General features: G+C 36.0%; 1 protein-coding gene across 18 annotated transcripts in view; it reads left to right on the top strand.

Moving 5' to 3' along the window:
- The window catches only part of NCOA2 (nuclear receptor coactivator 2), a 300,567-nt gene that overhangs the window by 84,229 nt on the left and 191,220 nt on the right, over positions 1-25,118 (top strand). The window contains exon 4 of one of the 18 annotated variants that reach the window (XM_036264335.1): positions 18,011-18,122. The exons of the other annotated variants lie outside the window; for them this stretch is intronic. The gene's annotated coding sequence lies outside the window, so the exon portion shown is untranslated. The remainder of the gene's footprint in view (positions 1-18,010; positions 18,123-25,118) is intronic. 18 annotated transcript variants of the gene reach the window in all.

Here is a 25,118-nt window from a genome sequence, read left to right as displayed (position 1 = left end):
AATAAGTTTGGAAGAAGTTTCAGTCAGACCAACATTCTTGAAATAGACTCAGAATCACGTTGTAATATATTGTAAGTAGGTGGTTTTCTTTTACTTATTAAGTATAGTTTTATACCTTGTTACAAATCTAGCCATTTATATTCAGAGTAGGCTAAACTTGGCACAGATATTCTCTGCTCAAACACAAATATATTTGTGTTTTTTCACTGAAAAATATTGACTAGCTTTTTTATTTTTTAATTCTTAGAGATTAAAAAACATAGTTGTATTGGCTTAATTCCCAGCTCCTTCTAATTCCAGTCATTGTTTACTATATACTTGTATTTTTAGTAAAATAACTAATTTATACAATTTAAAATGGCTTTCATCATCACATTGTGAATGCTTTTCATAAGTATTGTTTTTGAAACCTTATAAAGGGATTTATGTAACATGAATATAAACGTAAATCCTGTTGACCTTAGGGGACAGTGCAGTCTAACCTTGTCAGTATCTCTGTTCATGTCATGATGTAAGGCTTGGCTTACTGTTTAAAACTGTCATTTTTATCTGTGTGAAAATATCATTTTTCACACTGCCATTCCTGGAACTATAACACTCTGGTACTGTGTGGTTTAATACCAGAAAAAAATGTAGATCTAAAAATAACATCAAAGTGTATTGCTTTAAAAAAGTTGATACAAATGAATGCACAGAAGTAATTTTATACATTTTAGTTAAGGAAGGACTATCTCATTTACTTTTAGCTATAAATTTTCTTAGTGAACTGATGAGAACTATTAAAAAGGAAAAATCTCTACATATAATTTATACGTTGTAGTTTTTCAATTAGTTTAAAGTTCTTAGTAGCATTTTATTATTTGAGGAAGCTAGAATTACAGTAAATTCAAAGACCGACCTATACAAGCTATAGAAAAACTCAAAGATTGAAGTGATCTTTTGTGATCAGCGGTTGGAGCGGTTTGGCTCAGCGGTTGGAGCGTCGGCCTGCGGTACAGAGACCCGGGTTCGGTTCCCGCTAAGGGCACGTACCTCGGTTGCAGTTTGTCCCCGGCCCTGGTTGGTCGTGCGGGTGGCAGCCACTCGATGTGTCCCTTCATATCGATGTTTCTCTCTCTCTCTCTTTCTCTCTCTGCCTCCCGCTCTATCTGAACAAAAAATGGAAAAATGTCCTCAGGTGAGGTTAAAAAAATATATATATATAGTACCTGTGCTGAAGTTGTAATTAAACGTGGAGTGTGAGTTTTGTAATTAAAAGCTATACTGCTATGGGCCATTTGGGATGTAAAGAAATCCTTCTTAGTGTTAGAACTGTTTTTAAGTAAAAACAGTATGAGGGGTTTTAAAGCAAACTAGTTAATTGAAAGTTTTTATTTAAGAGAGAAAGATTACTGTATTAATTTCTTATCTAGTTGCTTTTCACGATTCCTTTTTCCAGAAAATTGAAGATAATGAACACTGAGGTGTTAGAATTGCTTTTATTTGTTCTAAGCACTCCAATTGGAAGTCTTAAGTTTATTGTATACATTTATGCCTTTTAAGATTACACATATAGCCCTGGCCGGTTTGGCTCAGCGGTTAGAGTGTCGGCCTGCGGTCCGGAGAGACCCGGGTTCGGTTCCCGCTAAGGGCACATACCTCGGTTGCAGTTTGTTTCCGGCCCTGGTTGGTCGTGCGGGTGGCAACCACTCGATGTGTCCCTTCACATCGATGTTTCTCTCTCTCTCTCTCTCTCTCTTCCTCTCTCTCCCTCCCGCTCTGTCTGAACAAAAAATGCAAAAATGTCCTCGGGTGAGGATTAAAAAAAAAAAGATTACACATATAATTTATCCTTTTCTGGTGACAACACGTGACTTTTTGTTGTGTTCAGCTTTTTCCTTTTATACTACATTATTAGGCTTTTCCAAATTTAATTTCTTGTGTTTGATTATATTTCTACTACTGTCAGCTATTGCTTTTTTCTCTTGGCGTTCATAAATCCTTTCACCATGTTTGTTTGCAAATAGGAAACCAGGTAATAATATAAATTACCATTTTTTAAATGTTTTATATTCTTGATATCAACCCTGTATGAAAATTATTATTCCCTTCCTGTGGAGGAAATAAATCAGTTTAAATAACTTATTGAAGGTCAGGAAGCCAGTAAGATGGAATATGACTCAATGAGTTTTTTTATGTGCACAAATATAAATACACCTTTGTAAATACTACCCAGATAGATACATAGAACACTTTCAGCACCCTAGAAGGCTCTCTTGTGTGCTCCTTCCATTAATGACCCCCTCAGGATGATCACTATTCTGATCTTGATTGCCATAGATAGATGTCTCTATCCCCCCTTGATTAGTTTTGCCTGTTCTCGAACTTTATAAAAATGGAATCATATAGAATGTGCTCTTTGGCGTCAGCCTTCTTTTGCCTAGCATTACCTCTGTGAGATTCATTTATGTTGTAGTGTGTAGTGTTAGATTCTTCTTTTGCTTTGCTGTGTAGTATCCCGTGGTATAAGTATATTAAAATTTGTATATTAATCTTGTTGATGGACATTTGGGTCATTTCCAGTTTTGCCTATCATGAATAAAGATGCTATGAACGTTCTTTTAAAAAAATATTTATTGATTTGAGGGAGGAAGGGGGTGGGAGAGAGTGAGAGTTGTTATTCCATTTGTTTATGCATTCATTGGTTGCTTCTTTTATGTGCCCTGATGGGAGATTGAACCTGCAACCTTGGTATATCAGGATGATGCTCTAAACTGTGAATATTCTTTGCATGTTTTTAGGTGTTTTTTTTTGCATTTTTTAGTGCTCGTTTATCTTGGGTATATACCCAAGATTGAAATTGCTGGGCCTTGGGAATAATGCATGTTGAGCTTTAGTAAGTGCTACCAGTCTGTTTTTCAAGTGTTTGTACAAGTTGACACTCTCACCAGCAGTACATGTGGCTTCTGATTGCTCTACATCTCCGTCAGAAGTTGATATTGTCAGTCCTATTAATTTTTTTTTATTTCAATTATTTTAATAGGATATCTATTATGATATCAGGGAAATACAAATTAAAAGTTATATTTCAGAATAAAAAGCATTTAATGTGACAAGCATTCTTATTCATAGATAGAGATTAACAGTGGATATGCATGGTATGAATATTGCCAAGGGTTGCCCCCCTTCCCATCCCTGCTTTTATAAGCCAGCCTTGATTTCTTGTTTAATTAGTGGCATTAATCAAATTTTCCTATAAGGACAAGTGCAGTATTCTCGAAACCACTTGTTTACTTAAAATTTTACCTGGGGAAATTTTTTAAGAATTTAAGATGATAAAGATCTTTTTTTTAAGGAATTAAGTTTACAGATGACATCTACAAAGGAGACATGGAAAGAATAAGAAAAATTGTATTCCAGGAATGTCACAAACTTAAAAATTGCCTTGTAGAAGAAGTTAGTAATGGCCTTTATAACTGAAAAATCAAGGTCTTTTTTTTTTTGCATCGAAATATAGCAGTTACACGTTTTTAGGAGTTTATCTTATACTTTATTCATTATATGGCTTACATAATACTGCACTGTTACTCTATTAAATTTTGTTTGAATTGATTAGTTCTTCGCTTTTCCAAGTTTATGCAAGTTGCACATTTGGCTTTCCTGTGTGAGCCTCAGGTATGCTGATTAGTCAGGCGGTCTCATCTGAAACTAATGTATAATAGTGCTAAGTTGTATGACTTGTCATACCAGTTTCACAATGTTTTTGTTTTGCTCAGAGAGATGAAAGGTTTATTTAAGTGTGGCCACACTGGTACTGCATTCCTGGTGATCTTGGTTGGTTAATGACAATACTTGTCATAGAAATCAGGAAATGTGGGTTGAGTCTCTGCAGTACATGTAGTCGGTTCATAAAAATGCTGTCTCCCAAAGGATTAGGAACTGTTGGAAGCGCTTGGTAGGTAATGCAGCTTAAAAAAACCTGTCTGTCTGTGTCTATCTATCTATCTATCTATCTATCTATCTATCTGTCTGTCTATCTATCTACAATCTGTTTTTTAAACTCTTGTAATACATCAGTGTTTAATCATATTATTATGGTATGATTGCTTTCTCTAGTAAGATTAAGAATGACATTGGAAATCCAGGTAACCTTCTTTCCAAAGTTTAGTAGGTTTGTTTTGGCTGGAGTGTTTTGGTTAGTTGTGAACATGGTCATATTGTCAGATGTCCTGTTGCTTTGTGTAACTGGTTGGCTTTTCACTGAATTAACTTTGTTAGTCAGTGTTGCAATCTATGCCATATATATCTTTTAGTATAGAGAATTGATTGAAGAATTGTTTAAATATCTTTGAAATACAATCAGTTACAACAGTTTATACTTAGCAAGCTTTGAGGTGTTCTTTGTACAACATTTGAATGGATTGTAATATAGTATGGGTTTCATAAGAATTTCAGGGTAAGTGTAGGTATGCATTTATGAGGAGAGGAGACATACTACAGTCTTGTTTTCTGTTCATTATTCTTTTACCAGGTATACTTTACTCAATATATTTCAGGTATATTACTTAATGAATCTATCATTCAAAATGTAAATGAATAAATGGCAGGTTTGTTGTTCATTTGAAAACAGTTCATGTGTGTTTGTGTTACAAGAAAAGAGATGACATAAAGCACAATGTATTATTCTCCTTGTGGAAGCTGCAAGAATCTTATCATGGGAAGGGAAAGTTTTGAAGTTAGACAAGGAAAGCTTAAGCAAAGGCAATGAAGAGAGTTGCTTATAAAGAGCTATTGGGCCAGGACTGAGTGAGTTACTGATTGTGCTGTCCAAGAGTGCCGTCTCTAGAGACACCCAGTAAATAAGTTATTTATTAGAACCACAGTAAAGTAGTGAGGCGCCCCCCCCCCCCCTTAAAGTCTATTTGTGCCTTTTGTATGTCAATGTTGAGTTTATAGACTATTGCTAATAAACTTACTTCAAAGTATAAAACCATTGAAGGCTAAATATCTCATCGCCTCTCTCCTATTCCATGTTTTGTGCATCTGGAAGATCATGAAAATTGGGAAAACAACTAAGCTACCACTGTGTTCAGGAGTGAATCTGTGTAGGGTAAAGGGCACTCCAGTAGCTTTTGGGCTGAAAATCTTCAACATTGGATCTCTGAGGCTATTGCCAACAATCTTAATGGTTCATCATATATAAGCAACATAAGAAATTTAAAACTTGCTCTCAGTTTTCCTTGTGTGAACCTTCCATGTTATAGGCAATTTTATAAAAGACATGCCATTCATGTTACTTTAAGTTCTTCCTGTAATTCTAGGAATCATAGCGCTTGTGTGTTCACTCTCTCTGTATGTGAAGAGCAAAAGGGTCAGTTTTCCATGTGTTTGACTAATTTTAGTACTCTCAATATTTTGAGCTGCAGTAATAGCAATGAAATGCCTATATCCTTTCACGTTATGCGGGAAAACTTAGTAAGGGTAAGATCACGTGTGCTGTATACACATTGACTGATGTATCTGGTGGTAGCTTAATTATTAAGGGTAAGAACACATGTACTTTATATGCATCTGTACACAGTCTCACAGTTTGTGTATATGTACCAAGCAACTTTGACAATAAACTTTATGGGTACTAGGAAGAATTAGGAAAGTATTACTAAAAACAGTTGGAGTTTCTGTGGAACTTTTAAACCTTAACCCAGTGTTTTTGGCCTGTCTTGCCAAATATAGGGAGGTAAAGAGTAGACAGGCTGGTTTTCTGGTGGCTCCATTTGAGCTGTCTCTGCCACTACAAGGGTAGGCGTGTTCCAGGGAGTGCAGTCTGCTGCTTATAATGTTGCTGTTCATGACCTTCATCTCTGAGATGATGAGGTAGAGGTGACTAAGCTTTGGCCAGAAAGACCAGAATGCTAGACCAAGTTCATGAGCCACCATGTCAGAAATTCTGGGGGAAAGCTAAGTCTCACTTTAGCCTTTATGGAATGTAGATAAGACTCTTAAATTTACAAATCCTTCAATAAAAAATACAAGTGAAAACTGGAGTAAGATGCCATTTTCTACCTATCCAATTAGTAGAATGCATGAATGAATGAGAGGCTGCCCTCTGCTAATTAGATTATGATCAGACAGCATTTTCATGAACTGCTGGTTTCTGGTATAAATCAGCATTTTCTGAAAATCACTTTGACTTCATATATTTGAAGCCTTACAATTACCTGATAATATCTTCTGACCTAGGAATGCCACTCCTGATATTGTTTCAAGGAAGTAGTCATATATACAGATGAAGATTTATGTACAAAGATTTCTATCATACAGTTTCTATACACAGTGAAACAATGGAAATGTTACTGTTTAACAGGAAAGAAATGGTTAAGTAAATGGTGATGTATTATTACAATAGCAACAACAATGGCAAGGGAAAGTATTGGAGTAGTAAATTGTTATATAGAATTATATTTAATCATGTTAAAGATACAGATAGAAAAACACCTGAAAGATATAAACTAAATTAAAATACTAGCTAAACTATTAACAAAAGGTACTTTAAAGATGTGGAGTGAATATTATTTTTCTCTCTTATACTTCTCTGTATTTTCCAAATTGAACATTTGTTTATTTTATAATCTTAAAAGGGAAAATCTGAAAAGAACAGAGTGACTAGAAACTTTATTAAAGGGAGAAAGGGAAAATTGACTTCATTTGAAAGAAGTGCTCCAGATATGGGGCCAAGTTTGGGGAACAGAAGGTCTATTCTAACATCTCTGTGGAGCAAGTTCCAGGGACAGCAAAATCTTTTGGAGTGAGCAAGAAGGGTATCAATTGTCTTTTAGAGATTGTTAGAGTAAATCCTATAAGAGTGAGGTTAATTAATACTAACAACTCCTTTGCACCCTCTGGCACCTGGTGCTGATAAATTCATAGGGAAATAATAAGTGAATGAAAGTTTGCACTGGATTTTGGGCACAGAGGACAGAATGATTCTCAGCATATCCTTTTAGAGTTAGCACGTGTACTGATAAGATGGAAAAGGCAGAGAAATTTGAATTGGAATAATCACTAGCTTACTTGGTATATTTTATCCTAAGAATGTATATTTTAGTCATATGCATATTAACCTTGAAACCTGGAATGCTTTATTATGCATGACCAATTTAGAGAGGGAGAGAAAAAACAATTGCAGAGCTCGTTAGAGTTGTATGTGGGACCATTCATGGGGCCTGAGAAGTGGGACCCCAAATTGCTCAGAGAAGTAAGTTGGGCCCTGGCCGGTTTTGCTCAGCGGTTAGAGCACTGGCCTGCGGTCCTGAGAGACCCGGGTTCGGTTCCCGCTAAGGGCATGTACCTCGGTTGCAGTTTGTCCCCGGCCCTGGTCGGTCGTGTGGGTGGCAGCCACTTGATGTGTTCCTTTCATATCGATGTTTCTCTCTCTCTCTCTCTCTCTCCCTCCCACTCTACCTGAACAAAAAATAGAAAAATGTCTTCAGGTGAGGATAAAAAAAAAAAAAAAAAAGTAAGTTGGTCATCCCCACTGAAGATCAGGTTTCCTCTGGGCATACTATTAATTTGCCATGTAATATTTAAATAGTTGTGTGTACATATATATATTATTCTTTAAATCTTAGCCCTTTTTGGATTTTTTTTTCCTTAGAAAATTCAAAAGTTAAACTCATAGGTTTACATCAAATGACAGAAAGATATAGTTTGGTAGACAGTATTGAGTGAGATAACATTATGGCCATTTAATTATCAATTTGATTTACACGTTGTTTTATAGAAATTTGGTCTTGGTAATATAAGTATCCCTAGACAATGACTCCCCCTTCCCCAGGCTGAATAATTAGCAAAGAACTTGATGTATCAAGTATTTATTTTTTAATTGTATTACATTTCCAGATTAGGTTACTATTACCCTAACCTTTTCAAAGTTAGCTAATTTTATTCTTTTCCTACTCACAAAATTTTATTTACATTTTATCCTGTGTTGAAGTGCTTTCTTACTGTTGCTACATTCAGTGTCCAAATCATAATTTTTATTTATAACTGCCTCTCACCTGTTAGTCATCCCTTATAGTTTCTCCTGTTTTAAAACAACAAAACTGACTTAAAAGCTGTTCTAATTAATATCAGTTGTTCACCAACCATTCTGCATAACCATCTTTGGCTGACTGCTATACTGAGAAATATATGTCCCTACATTTCTTTCATTTCTTTTTTCTTTGTTTATTTTTTTTATTTTCAATCAACAAATGTTTATTCAGTTCCCTTTATGTTGAATTTATTGGGGTGATATTGGTTATTAAAATTATATAGGTTTCAGGTATACAGTTCTATGATACATCAGCTGTATATTGTATTGTGTGTTCACCACCCCAAGTCAAGTCTCCTTCTGTCACCATTTATCTCCATTATGTTTCCTTTAGATGGGAAACTCTTTGAGGGCAGGGATTTTTTTATTATTAATGTGTATGCCAAGTTTCCAGTACACAGATAAATACATTGTGGCCTCAATAAATACTCACTGACTAGATGTTAAAAATTTTGATGCAGCCTCCCAAAGTGTTTAGCATAGTCTGAGTAGTTTATGTATTAGTTAAATCTGACTCAGTAATTGGCAGCCCTAGTGTTTGAAGTAGTGACGGAATATCTGCTCACCTTGCACTAATGTCAAAAAAGTACCTAATAGAAGAGTCTGTGACACAGCCTAAAGACAGAGATACTATCTGGACTTGTGGAATCTGGAAGTACACATCTAAAAACATCTTTAGAACAACAAATTCTTTGAAATATTTTTGATGGTCCTGAGTACTTCACTTCTGTGGTTATTAAGGGGTTAGCTGATTGATCTCTGCAGTGTCAGTAATGATGATAGTAATTGCTGTAATTATCAAGTACCTACGGTGTGCCAGATCCTTCTATATGTGCTGTATGTGTTTGCTTTTTAAAATTTATTCTTAAAAACTCAATGTGGTATGTATCATTCCTATTTTACAGAGGCAGGAACTAAGGCAAAGAGAGACTTTATTTGGCTAGGATCATACACATGGTAAATGGTGTAAGTCAGTATTTGAATTATGGTCTGTTGGGTTCCAAAACTTATATGGATTTTACTCTGTCTAAATGCCTCCAAGAGATGAGGATACTAAAGGAAAAACTGGTCTTAACTCCAAATGTTGGAGGTAAAAATGCTCATATTGCTCTTTCAGTATTGCTTATAGAAATTTACAGTTTTCTGTACTTTGAATAAATACCACTTTCTCAGTGAAAAGGAAGCTTAGACCATTTATTTGTGCCATTTGTGTTATAATAATTATTACTGTTTATCTTCAATATTAGTAAATCTTTATAATGGGAATGAACTTATATTAATAGTCTTAAAACCTAGAGGCATAATGGCTAATTTCAAAGAAGTAGATTTCAGTAAGAACCATGCCAAAAATATTGAGCTAGTATAGCTTATCAGTGTACCAGATTTAATGGAAAACACGGTGATTTTCTTACTGCTATATTTAACTGATGTGATAAAGTAAATAATTGGCATTTTGTAGATAGATTTATTCATTTGATCATTTTATCCTCCCCTCAAAGGATGGTAACTTATCTAGGAATCGAATTTATAAAGTACATTCTAGCTAGAAAGATAAAAGCATTCCTGGTACAACAACAGAAAACTTCAAACGTCATAGGAAAGAATGCTGTTCTGCTTCCTGTTGGGTGTAGCACAGTCAGCTCTACAGGTACTTACTCAAATCTCTTTGGGATGAGTAATTTCTTGACTGTTCAGAAAATAAAACCAGTATCCTGCTTTAGAGAGTTCTTTGGGGATTGAGATAAAGTGTTTGGGATTTGTGTAGGAAAAGTGTCTGGCTTCTTGGAGTTGGTCACAGAGGACACTCCCGAGGATTGGTGAAAACAGTGCCTTTAAAACAGTCATTAAATGACCGTGGAGCCCTTGAAAACCAAGTTCAGTCTCCAAACCTAGTAAGACTTTCTTCTGAACCACATGGTGCTTTGACTTGGAGAAGAAACTAGACTCTTAATGTTTACACCAACCAAGTTTGCTCTTGGTGTCCATCTAGATTATTTCTGGAGGTGGAGCTGCATTCTTCTTGTTATTTATTACGGGGATGAATCTCCCTAGAAAGCATGTACTTTTCAATACTTAAGACAGTTTGTTATTAACTAAAGAAGCCCAAATTCAAAGCAATGTTTCTTTAGGATTTTTCTATAAAAGTTGTAATCATTTATTTGACTGAGTTTCTGACTGCCATAATATTATTCCCCAGCAGGACAGTGTTTCACCAGAATCAGATTAGAGCTCAGTCCAAGCTTGAGACCTACTGATTTCTCTTACTATCTTGGTTCCTTGCTGGAAAGCTTTCAAGACCGCTGGCTGTGTGGCCTATTTGAAAGCACGAGGCCTGTGGCAGGAATGTGGGTTTACCCTATTAGTGTTGCAAAATCACTTCTCATGTAGAGACTCTTGCTTTTCTCCTGCCTCCTACAGTCTGGTTTTAGATTATTTTCTTGTGGTTTTGGTTTGTGAGTATGTACTCATGGCTTTCATTTCCTTTATTCCTTTCCCTTTCTTCACTCAGACAGTGAAAAAGGGAATAGTTAGGAGATATTTTTATGTTTGTTTACGTTGTCAAGCTATATAGGCAACTTCTCTTTTGTCTTATAAAAAACAAACCCAGGATAGCTAAAATATTTGAAATCATTAGTTTTAACTTACTTTTAATTTCTCATCAGTCTTTTATTGTTTTGGTTAAATATAACTTGATAATATGGTTATAATTTGGAAGGTGTGGACTTGAAAGAACTTACCCACAATGGCGCCATCCTCATACCACTACTTTTAGTGCTTTAGTGTATTTTCTTTTAGGTCTGCAAAAGGTTGTTCTGTTTGTTTTGTTTTTTAAGTGCTTTTACTGGGAATTAAATTTGGAGATCCGGAATTTTACTTCGTGTTCTGAACACTTTTTATTTATATATATATATCTTCCCCTGAGGACATTTTTCCATTTTTTGTTCAGAGAGAATGGGAGGGAGAGAGAGAGAGAAACATCGATGTGAAAGGGACACATTGAGTGGTTGCCACCCACACTACTCAACCAGGGCCGGGGACAAACTGCAACTGAGGCACATGCCCTTGGTGGGAACCGAACCCGGGTCTCTCTGGACCGCAGGCCAATGCTTTAACCGCTGAGCCAAACTGGTCAGGGCCACTTTCTTTTTCTTAAAGGTAGTGTATTTAGTGCCCAAAGAAATAGCCAAAATAAAAGAGGAAGAAATTACAGATAGAAGGACTTTTGTATTATTAAGAAGCTAGATGATCAACTCTTAAAATCGGTGTCACTTATCTTACGGGATTTTTATAAGATAGATGGTGCAATCTTCCTTACCACTCCCACACTTACTTACCTGGCAGTATTTTACAGAACATGTTAGAGATTCAGGGCATTTAAATAAATGAAAAGGCTCCAGGGTGCAGGAGTGAGTAGTGTCGTTTCTATACTCCTTTTAGATAAAAGGAACGATAACTTGAAGGAAATGTCCCCAGGAGGCATCACTTACAGACAAGGACTACATTTTTATAGGCTGACTGTATAGAATACATCAATAGGAAATGGTTAAACTCCCAAAGGTACAGTGATCTTCTTCACACATATAACAGTACAATTTTAATATTCCTCCCAAAAGGAGCTTAACTATTGATGAAAAATAGTTTCAGAAAGCTTAAATGTCAGTCTTTTTCATTATACACATTTTTAAAAATTATTTTATATTTAAATTAAATGCTCCTTAGTTCTCTATTTAAAGGGTATTTTAAGACCCTCACTTCACAGTGTTTTACTTGAAATGAACTGAAGGTGAGTTAGTGTTTCAGGGCTCTTGGTTATTTTCCTCATAGAGGCGGATTCTCTCATGGAGTTTGGATTTCATCTTTTTAAATGACCTTCCAAAAAGTGCTGTTTCTTACGATTTCTTAAGTGGTTTTTAGACTTGTATTATTCCATAATCTAGCACTAGGAGTCTAAACTCATTTTCCCAAAGGTGGCTTTTACTCCATAGCTGAAAATAGGATAACTATAGGTTGGTGAAGCATGCTATACTTTGATACCTTTTTGTGAGTCTTTTTGTGGTATTCTGTGCTTTATTTTAAAATATGACTTGTCTATGTATTTGTGGACAAGGAAGTGGCTTTGAAATTGACTCTGTATCTGAGCTGTTTATGGCCTGGTTAAGAGAATTACCTTCTAAATTCTAAAATGAATATAAGAGAGAGAGAGAAGATTTGCATAAACATTTAAGGATTAGGAAGAACCAAATCTAAAATCTTCTATAGACGGGAGTCAGATATATGGTGATGGAAGGAGACTAGACTTTTGGTGGTGAACACAGAGTAAAGTATACAGATGTGGTATTATAAAGTTATACACTTGAAATTTACATAATGTTAGTAACCAGTGTTATCCCAGCAAATTTAATTTAAAAAAAAAAAAACTTGAGAGAAAAACAAACTCTTTGAGGCACACCGCTTCTGTATGTAAAATTTTTTTTTCTAAATAACTTTAAAAATAAATATATAACTTACTCTGCTGTAATTGCTTTCATTTTAAAAAAGAATTTGATTTGTGAATTATATAAGCATTACATTTCATATATGTGAAGGCAAGGGTGAGGCTTGAGACTAGAACCCACAATCTCTTCTTTTCTCAGAATAGCTCTTTTTAGTATCCCATGTTACCACTATTACCAGTGACAAGTCATACTGCTTGGAGTGGTAAGTTATACCATTTTAAAAATACCATTACTAAAAACAGCTTGTTTCTAAGCTGCCTTACATTTTCAAAAGCATTTGAAAGTATTTTTGGACTTGCTAAACATTATTAGACAAAAGCATGGTTGGTTACTTTGTATTAGCCCATAATTGTCTGGGCAAGGGTTAAAATGTCTCATTCCTTTGGGACTTCAATAAATTTATCTAGTGTTATCAAGTCATGAGGACAAGATAAATTCAGATTAGCTAATTAGCCTTTGCCTCAGAGTCTACTATTTTATAAGTAGGCAAAACCCAAACATGTAGTTTACTTCCATGGGCACTATTAGGTTAACTAGGGCTCAAGGATTAAGTAATTTGACTTACCCTTTACCTGTAGATGTCTGCCCCCAATTTTAGACACAGAGCCCTGTAATAATAGTTTAAGATTGGTTCAAATGTTATGTCTCTAATGAACATTTCCTCAAATCTCCTGTCATTGTTAGTACATATTCAAAGTGTGCACTACATCTGAATGTGGTCTCCTTTAGTTTCTTCAGTAGCCAGTTCTGGGTATTTGATTTATTGTGACTACCTGTGAAAAAAACCCTTTTAATATGATGTCCTACGAGTCACTGAGAGTACGCTTTAACATAATGAGAAAATTTGCCCTGGTTGGTTTGGCTCAGCAGTCAGAACGTTGGAGTTGTGGGGGTTCGATTCTGGTCAAGGACACGCACCTTGGTTGTGGTTTGGTCACCAGCCCTGGTCAGAGTTCTGCAGGAGGCAACCAGTTGATGTGTCTCTCTCACATCAGTGCCCCTCCCCCCCCCCCCCGAGGATACATGGAAAAATATCCTTCAGTGAGTATTAAAAAAAATGCTAGGCCACTATGGCTCAGTGGTTGAGCATCAATCCACGCACCAAGAGGTCGCTGGTTCGATTACCAGTCAGGGCACATGCCCAGCTTGTGGGCCCAATCCCTAGTGGGGAGCATGTAGGAGGTGACCAGTCAACGTTCTCTCTCATCGATGTTTCTCTCACCCCCTCTCCCTTCCTCTCTCTAAAATCAGTAAAGAAAAAAAAAAGAAAACAATTATGAGAAAATTACATACCACAGCTCTCAATTCCAACTAGCTATTGATTGTAAAGTACAATAATAGATTAGCAACTTTTCAGGAAAAAAAATAAAAAAAAACACTGTCACATTAAATATACAAATTATAAGAGACTTCACCTTTTCTGAAAATATATATGCTTAGAAAGTAAGGAAAAACTATAACTTTTCCTTATGTAAAATTATATAGGTATTTTGTATTTTATTTAGCAAATGGTTATGTTTTTTAAATGTACAGAGGTATTTTCCAAGATGGGTTCACTGGGACAAAAGTGCTTTAGAATGTCAATTGGTGTTTTTTAAAAAGTCTGAAATGATATTGATCCACAAATTTATGAAATACTATGTTAAACTAAAAAGCATATATGAATTGTTAATCTACAAATATCCCAAAACTTATTTTACTATGGATCCTTTTTTGTCTAGGAATATACATCAGTTCAGGAAACCTTGATATATGGTAATATTTTTATAATATATTTAAGCTACTGGGATTTTCTTATTTCAGAAATCTTGAAAATAATTTTGAGACATACAGGCCTAAAATTGTGTTATCTCAGGGAATTTAAGACACGGCATCTCGATTTAAAGAAACAATGAAGACATTTAAAAATAACACTATATATTTTTTTCTTTTGAACTAGTATATAATTTATTTATTGTTCTTATGGATTTAAAAGTGTCTTTTTCTGGACACTTGAGCACTGAGCTAGGAGTCAGAAAATCTGATTTCTAGGCTTTTCTTTTTGGCTGAATGACTTTAATCAAATCACATAATCTCACTCACTGAGTCTCCATTTTACATTTTCTTAATGCATGTAGTAACTGCAGACTCAGTCTGTCTCACAGAATTGTTGTAAAGATAAAATAAGAGAAAAGCAATCTATCTGTAGGTGTTTGAAAGTTGTAAAGTAGTCAAATGTAAGATTAGGGAAATGATTGTGCCTTAATTAAGCAAATGGAAGATTCTGGTGTCTTCACACCCAATTTTTTAGACTAATGGCCTTTTATTTGAGGTCGGTAGGATTTTTTAGAAAAAGTGGAATTTGGGGCGATTGTGTCACTTTCTGTCATTGAGGAAACTGAGGCCAAAAGATGGTAAACAATTGGCCTTGAGCCTCAGAGGGAGATCTAGGAAGCCGGCCAAGTCTCCTGACGCTTGGTCTCATGCCATGCTGGCTTGGAGACCAGTCTAGAAGAGAGAACAATGAGCCACCTGTTCAGTCAAGTATTCTTGAGTGTCTTCCCCCAAGATACGGTTACTTTCTGTAGTGGAATGTTAGTATTATCATTTTAAAGTTCCTCATTATGTTCTTGTTCAGAACTCTGTTTCAACTTTTATAATATATTTTAGATAAAGTATTTACAAATGACTGGCTAGCAATAAAGATTTTCTTTTGTGTCGTGTTTTAAAGAAGAAATATAGACAAGTTACTATGTAATTGAAATTATGAGAGAAAAGATAAACACAAGGCCATTTGTAATTTAGCTTACTGTTATATTGTCACTTATCGTTATTGTGACATTTGGGGCACATAGAATTTGTTACTATACCCACAGCACCACACCTCTTTTAATGTTTTGAAGAGAAAATGAGGAAGTTTGTTTCTTTGTGACCACTGTTGAAAACTTATCCTTTTTTCTTAGCCTCAAGTAGTTATTGAGACAGAAAATAACATTACTTATTTTTGTTGGCCACACTTAAAATAACTGGGAAATAAATCTATTATCATTAGTCAACTTCTACATTTGCTGAGTAATCTACAGAGTCGTGCTGGGTGCTCATGACTTAAAGACGTACTATGGCCTTTTGTCCATACCGTTTTATTCTTTCACAGTGTGAGATCAAACATTTTTCTGTCTTTAAAAATACCTGGCAGAATAATTTTCTCTATTTGTGTTCTTTTCTGCTTCATGTGAAATTTGAATAGAGAAATGCTGCAAATAGAAAAAAATGTGGATAATTTTAGAACCTGAGAATAATATTATGAAAGGTTAAATTGTCTATGCTTTAATAAAAGAAGCAGTTAAAATTATTTTAGTCACTGGAATAGTGTGTTTGTTTAAACTGTAGCACACCTAGACAGAAATAAATCTTGTTAAAACAACAGCTTAACTACTGACCTTACTTGCTTTGCCCATTCTGGGTCCCAGAATCTTGACTGCAGTAAAAATTCTACCCGGCACATTTGTAATAATATCTTTAAAGGTTCTTTAACCTAATACTTTATGAAGAAGAAATAAAAAGGATTAGTTACGCATGCTCTGAATTTATAGTCTGAAATGAGAACCCAAACATTTTATTATATACTGTAGTTAACTAAAGCATGTTTCAATACTAAAAACTACAAATGACCTTTTGTGGGATTTGGGTTCAGTCTTCACTTTCTTCTCATAGAGCAGTGATTTTCAACTGGTGTGCCTCAAGAATTTTTAAAATGTACAGTATCTGAGTATTTAATTGGGGGCACTGACTTCTTTTCCCTTAGATTGTCAAACAAAACAGTGACATTGGCCAATACAACAGTAGCCATCTGGTGTGAATAAATAAAAATTATACCTATTATTTTTTGTTGTTCTTAGGTTGGCTATATATATATATATATATATATATATATATATATATGTATGTATGTATGTTTTGTGTTTTTTTTGGTGTGCCACAGAATTTTAGTAACTAGTTTATGTGTGCCATGAGATGAAAAGGTTGAAAATTGGTGTCATAGAGGAACTTAAATCCTGTGTCACTCTATGAGATTTGTCTGCGTTTTGATTTGATCTGAATTGTTGATTGTGTTATTTTTGTAAAACACATTAAAGAGTATATAAGAAGACACTATAATACACACTACTAGTCTGTAAGTTTCTTGAAGTCATGACTGTTATAAAACCATCTCCAGAGCCGGGATATATCCCTGTTTACACATTCTGGTATTTTAAGATATTTTTTTGGCTAAATGAATGAATTGGTTTATATTTACCTTTATGCATCATAATCCTCTTTTGTGTCTTATGTCAGTCTAGTTTACAGCTCAAGACTTTTTTTTTTTGCTTTACAGTCCCTATTACTATTTATGAAAAGCTATTGGTTTTTATTCTGATTATTTATTGCTGTAAACAAATTAATGACATAATTTTGTTGGTTGGGAATCTGAGTAGGGCATAGCAGAGGTGTCTGGAGTCTCAGCTGAGGTGACCAGAACTCTGGGGCGCTAGAACAGCTGGGGGCTAGCTGGGCATCTCAGTGTCTTTTCCCTGTGGTCTCTCCACACGGTACATTGGGCTCCCTCATAGTATGGTGGCTTCAGGGTAGTCAGACATAATTAGCAGTTTAGGACTCTAACATGAAGGGTTGCAGAGTTTTAGACTGAATCTTTAAGGTTCAGAAGTCCCAGAATATCACTTTGTCACAGTCTATTGGTCTGACTAATCACTAAGCAACCCCAGATTCAAGGGGAGGGCATTTATGTATACATCATTTCTCAATGGCAGGAGTAGCAGAGAGTTGATTGCTTTTGTTAGTCTTCCAGAATTTCTGTTCTCTATGTATTACTTGTCATCATCATTATTAACCTTTTTAGGCTATGATTTATTCTAGGTTGTTCTGCAAAATGTCTACTTGTGAGTACTTAGGGGCCAGATGATAGCTCTTCTCTTGCTGTCTCCAGGCTGTGGTTTTGGCTCCACTCTTTGTCATAGACCTGACAGAAAGACGGGTTGGGGAGGGGGTTAGGTTTCTTTGGGTAAAAACAAGAACTACTTAATTTGGGGGTTCATGCTCAGAATGAATTTTCCCCATAATGCCAGAATGGAATACCTATATCTGTATATATGTGTGTGTATGTGTGTGTGTGTGTGTGTGTGTGTGTGTGTGTGTATACGCACCATTTTATAACAGGTAGTCAGTGGTACCTAGAGATTTTTATTTCCATGTACTACTATTAAGAATTTCCCCCAGCCCTGGCCAGGTTGCTCAGTTGGTTAGAGTGCTGTCCCAATATGCCAAGGTTGCGGGTTTGATCCCTAGTCAGGGCACATATAAGAATCAACCAGTGAATGTGGAAATAAGTGGAACAACAAATCTATCAATCTCTCTCTTTCCCCCCCAAAATCAATAAAATAAAAAAAGAATTTTCCTCCAAATCTAGGTAATTGACATAGGATTGCCAAATTGTGAAATTTGTCATCACATGAAAAAAAGTCACTATCTACTACCACAGCATTTCAGAAATTAAAAGGAAAGTGTAATCCTACAAAACAGTAAGTTTATAATCTAATAATAAAGAAGACTCCTCATGTAGTTTTATAGAAAAATAAAACACTACACTTTTTTCCTTGTTTAGATTTAAACCTGGAAAAACTCTGTTCTTGGACCAAACTCTTAAAGAGGCACACTTTAGGAACCACTGGTAGGGCCTTGTTTTGATTTGTCAGCAGAACTTTTTAAAAACAAAAGCTGTGCATGAATTTTTAATCCACATTTTGTAGCCATATTTATTATGTAAATAATGGGAGAAATGAACTGGTATAATGGCCCTTATCTAAAGCAACCATTTTAGTATATGTTACTAAATTACTTTTCAATGCAGAAAGATTTTCATTTCATTAGGAGCTATAAAACAAAACCAGATTTACTAACTAAATATAAGCAAAACTACCAAGTAAGGTTTCAATTAATAACTCCATGCAGTGTTGTCTGGCTTTAACAAAGTTGCTGTTTACAATCTGCTGAGCGTGGGTTCCACTGAGTTCATATACTACTGCTGGCTGTGTGAAGATACTCAGATCCTGCCTCCCCCATTTTTCTTTTCTGGAACTTATGAAATCCTTTGTGCCTCAAGACTTGATATCAAAGACATTAAGATAGTGGCAGCCTCTAATCCAATTATAAGTGTAAACGCAAGTCCTGAAATTAAATGTCAGTAAGTTATCAGTTATATACTGATCATCTATATGATTTCATATATTGGTGTAGTAAGCAATTTTAGATTGTTATAAAAATAAAAATAGATGAGAAGATTTCGTGTACATTCTTGGTACTTCCGATATGAGGAAAAATTCAGCTACATTAGGTTGTTTTCCTAGGTGTCTACCACCTTAGTGCAATTCCTTGTGTCAGATGAAGTCCTCATTTTGTCAAAGCCTTTTAAGGTTTTGTTTGTTTGTTTGTTTTTTTGACTTCTGTCTCTTATCCTGTAATATTATAGCACTTCTTTCATTTTATTTTCTTACGTAGGTGTAACAAGCCAATAATTGAATAATCTTGGTGAAACTTTTTAGGGCAATTCATTTGGTTGCATCTTTAGGTGAATTGATGCTTGTGGCTATTTTTAATATCTGGATGTTGGAAAGGATCTTCTTGATATAAAATCCTTTTTTTTCTAGGGGGATGAGGAGTGGGTAAAGCAAGAAGTGCAGAGAGGTGGAACTGGGCAGAAGGCACGTGACAGAAACATCAGGGGAGGTGTGGGGGTCTTGGATTCAGAAAGACCTAGATCCCACTCATAGTTGTTCATCTGCTTTAACTTAAGTGTATCATCACTTAACTTCTCTGACTTTACATTCCTTCATCTACAAAATGGAATTGATAGATTTCCTATTTATGGGAAATATTCAAAATAATGCAGTAAAATTTGTTGCAGGAAACTGACACTTGATACTTAACAAAGGTAGCTCTCCTTGTAATTCTGTATGTTTAGGATGTTGGAATGCTCATCCCCATATCTCCATTTTTATTTACATGTTGTGTTGTTAGAAATTTTATCTATAAATTCTAGATTCACAATTAAGTTACAAGCTTCTGTCATACCTTTTTGTGTTCATGATACTCATCTGTGATGGGGAAGTGGACATATATTTGATGATGATATCCATAACAGTTAAGGTGTGATAAGGCCAGTGTCTTGGGGGTAGTATTTGTTTCGGGGTTCACAGAAACTCCGTTGATTGGAGGGTAACTGGGAGAAGTTCTGTCATTGTCAGTAGAGGTGCACATCTCTTTCAGCCTCAGTTTCCCATTTGTAAAACTGAGTAGTTAATATAGATTATTTCTAGGTTTCTTCCAAATCTAATTTTTATTCAAAATAGTTCTATTACCATAGGATCTAATTTTTAAAAATATTCCTCAGTGTCTTTTTGTTGGAACCTAGACATGTAGTAAAATGGGAAATTGTACTTTAAATCTTTTGACAAAATAGGAAACTATACATGGACCCACAAAATGAATCAAATTTCTGATGAATAATTTTTAAATAATATTTCTCTGACACTTATATCCATGGATTGACTCAGTGAAGTCATATAGACAGACAGACTATAAAAATTTGGCTAGTTACTGACGGTGCTCCAAGGTTAAGCTCTCCATTTTCCATAGTATGTTGCAAAGCGTTTTTTCCTAGTAGTTTAGTTCTCATTTTTGGCATACCATATTCTTTCTAGAACTCCATAAAATATTGTTACACTTAATCACATCATATAAAGTTGTAATTTTATTCAAAGAACAAAAACTTTCTGTGATATAAAAGCACAGCCATGAGCACGTAGACACATGTGCGCACTGTTTTCAATTATTTATTTATTTGTTTGTTTGTTTGTTTTTTAACCCTCACCTGAGGATATTTTCCCATTTTTTTGTTCAGATAGAGTGGGAGGGAGGGAGAGGAAGAGAGAGAGAGAGAGAAAAAAAATCAACGTGAAAGGGACACATCGAGCCCTGGCCGGTTTGGCTCAGCGGTTAGAGCATCGGCCTGTGGTCCTGAGAGACCCGGGTTCGGTTCCCGCTAAGGGCGCGTACCTCGGTTGCAGTTTGTCCCCGGCCCTGGTCGGCTGTGCGGGTGGCAGCCACTCGATGTGTTCCTTTCGCATCGATGTTTCTCTCTCTCTCTCTGTTCCTCTCTCTCCCTTCCACTCTACCTGAACAAAAATGTCCTCGGGTGAGGATTAAAAAAAAAAAAGAAAGGGACACATCGAGTGGCTGCCACCCGCACAATCCAACCAGGGCCGGGGACAAACTGCAACTAAGGTACGTGCCCTTAGCGGGAACCGAACCCGGGTCTTTCTGGCTGACACTCTAACTGCTGAGTCAAACTGGCCAGGGCTATTTTCAGTTTTTTAAAAATACCATTGTTTTGGTGCTTGCTGCTATTCCCCCCCCCCCCCCCTTCATGTATTGGTGCTTTCTAGCAGTCAATCAGAGTAGTAAGAACATAGGGACTGGAGTCAGACAGACATAGATCGACATCAGTTCTATAACACATTCTTTGACCTGAGACAAGTTGTGTTACCTACTCTTGGTAATAAAACGGATGTTATATAAAATTGTCCTTTTTAAGAAGACACTCTCCTAGCCTCTTTTATACTGTGTGTGCTCAAAAAAAGTGTTCTCTTTCCTATGTTGAAATGATGATTATCTTTATGTGGTCATTTATTGTTGAAAGATGTGGCCTTCCTGTAGGAGGTGAGAATTGGTAGTGATAGTTGTCTGGGGAGAGCCCAGTCCTCAGAGAGGAAACAAACTCAAAAAGGAGCTTTGGTGGACTGCAGGTTTGTGCTGGTCCCTGTGAGGGTTTGGGGGGGTTACTGCTAAGTATTAGGGGTTTAAGACTGCCCCTGTCCTGTGTAGACAGATACTTAGTTTTAATGTTACTTTTCTTTTTCAATTTATCTTTATTGTTGAATGTATTACAGATGTCCCTCCTTTTTCCACTCCTTGCTACTCTTTCATGTTACTTTAGGTTCACTCCCTTTTGCTACTCCATCCTCTCGAGGCAAGTATTACACAGGCTGGTGTGCGGTGTAAGGGAAGAAGGGTTCTGGGCATATATATATATTTTGGTAGGTGCCCCTAGTATGAACCGAACCCAGGACTCTCTGGTCCGCAGGCCGATGCTCCAACCACTGAGCCAAACCGGCCAGGGCGAGGGCATATTTTCTGTCAGAGTGGTCATTGCGGCATTATGTATAAGAAAGAAAAACCTAAGGAGAAGGTGAGTTTCTGAGAGGAGTTCACAGTCCTATTACCTATCCCTAAGTGGATTTCCCCCCTTCACTGTTAGTATTCGCAGGGTACATACTTTATTTTATTAAGGAAGGCAGACATTGCCTTTCATATTAGTTTATTGTGAAAAATAAAATGATAACTATATGGAGATCCTCTACTGTTTTGGTGTATACAGTAAGTTTCAATAACTGTTCTTGTTCCAAAGAGAATAAAGGGAAACACTGAAGGCAAAAATGTCCTACTGTTTTGGGAGAAACACAGGTAAAATTCTACTCATAGTATCTTGGGGCTTTTTATTTGAGGGGAAACTGATTGGTTGTCAGTTTGTGGTCTTGGTGGAGTCTTTTATCTCCATTTAAGAAAGACTAATTTTTTCCCAGTAAGTAAGTTTCCTCCCCGAAATTCTACCGCAGGCTATTGTGTAATTTTTTTTTTTTTTTTGAGCACCCTAATTAAAACCCCAGGACTTCTGCAGGTGCCTTGTTTAAAAATCTCTAGTCTAGCAGCAGTTGCTCTTGTAGTCAAGGTGGGTGAGACCCTACTCTTGCCCTCAAGAAGCTCATAGTCTAGAGGGGAAGATACATTTTAGCATAAGGCGGTAATTTGGACACTCTGTGTCCAAATCCTTATTTCCTGTTCACTTGTCAGCACTTCAGCTTTCCAGTCTGATTCATATCTTTATCATTCCAGTGAAACTGTTCTTAGGAAGGTCATTAGCAAGTTCTGCTTACTTGCTGCTAGTCAAGTGGAAACTGTTTAATTCTCTCAGCATTGAGCAATGTTGAGCACTCTCTCCTCCCATATTCTATAGTACTTGTCTTTGCTGGTCCTTCTCCTGCCTCTTAGGTCATTTCTTCTCATTCTCCCTGGCCAGTTACTTTTCTATGTAATTTTTTTTTCTTTGATTTTAGAGAGAGAGGAAGGGGAAGGGAGAGAGGGAGAGAGACAGACAGACAGACAGACATCGATGAGAGAGAACATTGATTGGCCACCTCCTGCATGGTCCCCACTGGGGACCTGGCCCACAACCTGGGCATGTGCCCTGACCAGGAATTGAACTGGTGACCTCTTGGTGCATGGGTCGATGCTCAACCACTGAGCCACACTGGCTGGGCTCTATGTAATTTTTAAATACAGAAATTCTTTGGCTTAGTTTCAGACTTCCAGCTCTCCATTTTTTATTCTTTCTTAGAGATCTTAACCATTTCTGTGGATTTAAATGCTATTTTTAGGTTAGTGACTCCAAATTTCGTATCTTTAGTCCTGTTCTAGATTTGAACCTTGGACATGCAATTACATATATGAGATTAATATTTCTTCTAGGTCTGTCTCTCAGCAAGAATACTACTCTTTGGAGAGTTACTGTTTTATGATAGTTGCTTTATTGTGTTGGCTCTGACCACAGTAGGCGAGAGACTAAATTGAAAGGAATGGTCATTTGAGATCTGCAAATTTGATGAATCTGTTATTTTTTACTGTATCATGCATATCAGTTGTGTATGTGTACCTGTATGTAGCTTAGGATATTGTAAACTGAAGATAAATTTTTGTATGTATTTTAATATGGCTTAGGAATTTTTTTGTATTTAGTGTAGATGAAAAGTTACATTACATTGTAGCTCTAAAGTTCTACTTGTTTAACTTATGATTAATTGTACTCTTTGAAACATCTTATTAAATTGAATTAAAATAACAAAAGAAGATCTTAAGATCGACTTTCAATTAATTTTAAGCACCAGTTTTAGAAAACAAGATTTCTCTGACAGGGAGATGGCGAGGTCTGAAAAGGCTTTTATTTATCTTAAAAATTACTGAGCACCTTGTGTGTGCCAGATACTGTCGTATGAAATCTGTGAAGCTTTCTCTGAGTGAATTAAGTTATATATGTAATAGGCAGAATGAATAGTTGGGAAGGATAATTAGAAGGTTAGTTAATTAATACTTATACATATGTTATAAGAGCTAATGTTTAGGCAGACATGTCATTTTAAGGGGTCTTGATATGATACTGCTGACACTTCTTTAAAAAGGCTTTGGGCGCTGGCCAGTTTGGCTCAGCAGTTAGATTGTCAGTGCCTGGACCAGGGTCAAGGGTTCGATTCCTGGCCCTGGTCCGGGTGGTACGGGAGGCTACCAATCGATGTCTCTCTCACATCAATGTTTCTCTATTCTGCTCCCCCCCCCCCCCCCCCCCCCCCGCCCCATCCCTTCCACTCTCTCTAAAAATCATTGGAAAACTATCCTCAGGTGAGGATTAACAACAACAACAACAAATTAAAGTAAAATAAATAAATGAAAAGGCTTTGCCCCTGACCAGTGTGGCTCAGTTACTTGGGCATTGACATGTACACCAAAAGGTTGTGGATTTGTTTCCCAATCAGGGCACATACCTGGGTTGCGGGTTCAATCGGGCACATGTGGGAGGCAACCAATCTGCTTCTTTTTCTCTCAAATCAATAATTATAAAAGGCTTTGGAAAATGAAAATTACTCGTGAAAGAGTGTCACTAGTTAAGAGTCATTGTCTGAAGTGGAGGTAGAGCCATGTAAAAAAAAAAAGAAAGAAAGAAAGAAAACATAAGCTTGTCTGAAGTATATATTAAAGTTAGTTAACTTAAAGTCATTCTTCTGTGGTATAGATGTTATTTTTAGCATCATCAACTTAATAATTGGGGAAGAATTTTACCTTGCATATGTTGTATACATTCTTTACATGTTACATACATTATTATGAAGACTTTTGCTGCCTGGCCACTGTGGCTCAATGGTTGGGCATCATCCCATGCACCAAGAGGTCACCAGTTAGATTCCTGGTCAGGGCACATGCCTGGGTTTCGGGCTCAGCCCCTAGTACAGGGCATGCAGAAGGCAGCTGATCAATGTTTCTAATCAATGTTTCTATCTTTTCCTTTCCCTTCCTCTATCTCAAAAAATCAATAAAAACATATTTTTTAAAAGAAAGGAAAAAAGAGACTTTTGCAATATCACATTGGGATTTTAATATAATATTTTATTTAAAATATATGTAAACTATATTTTAGGACATTTTTATATTATATAAAATATATGTCAAATAAAAATATAATGTCCTGTTCAATAATCTGAAATAGTTCTCAGAGTTAAGTTTTGAAAGTACAACTTTTCTCTTGCTGTTATATAATTTGAAACATGGCTGAGTGAAAGGTGTATTTTATGTTCAATTGTTTAGGAGTTTTGTGCTTTTGAGTAAAAATTGAAAAATAAATTACTTTATTAATC

This window comes from Molossus molossus, unplaced genomic scaffold, assembly GCF_014108415.1.
Source record: "Molossus molossus isolate mMolMol1 unplaced genomic scaffold, mMolMol1.p scaffold_m16_p_16, whole genome shotgun sequence".
In the NCBI taxonomy this organism is placed as follows: domain Eukaryota; kingdom Metazoa; phylum Chordata; class Mammalia; order Chiroptera; family Molossidae; genus Molossus; species Molossus molossus.
This window is presented reverse-complemented; position numbering and strand designations above follow the sequence as displayed.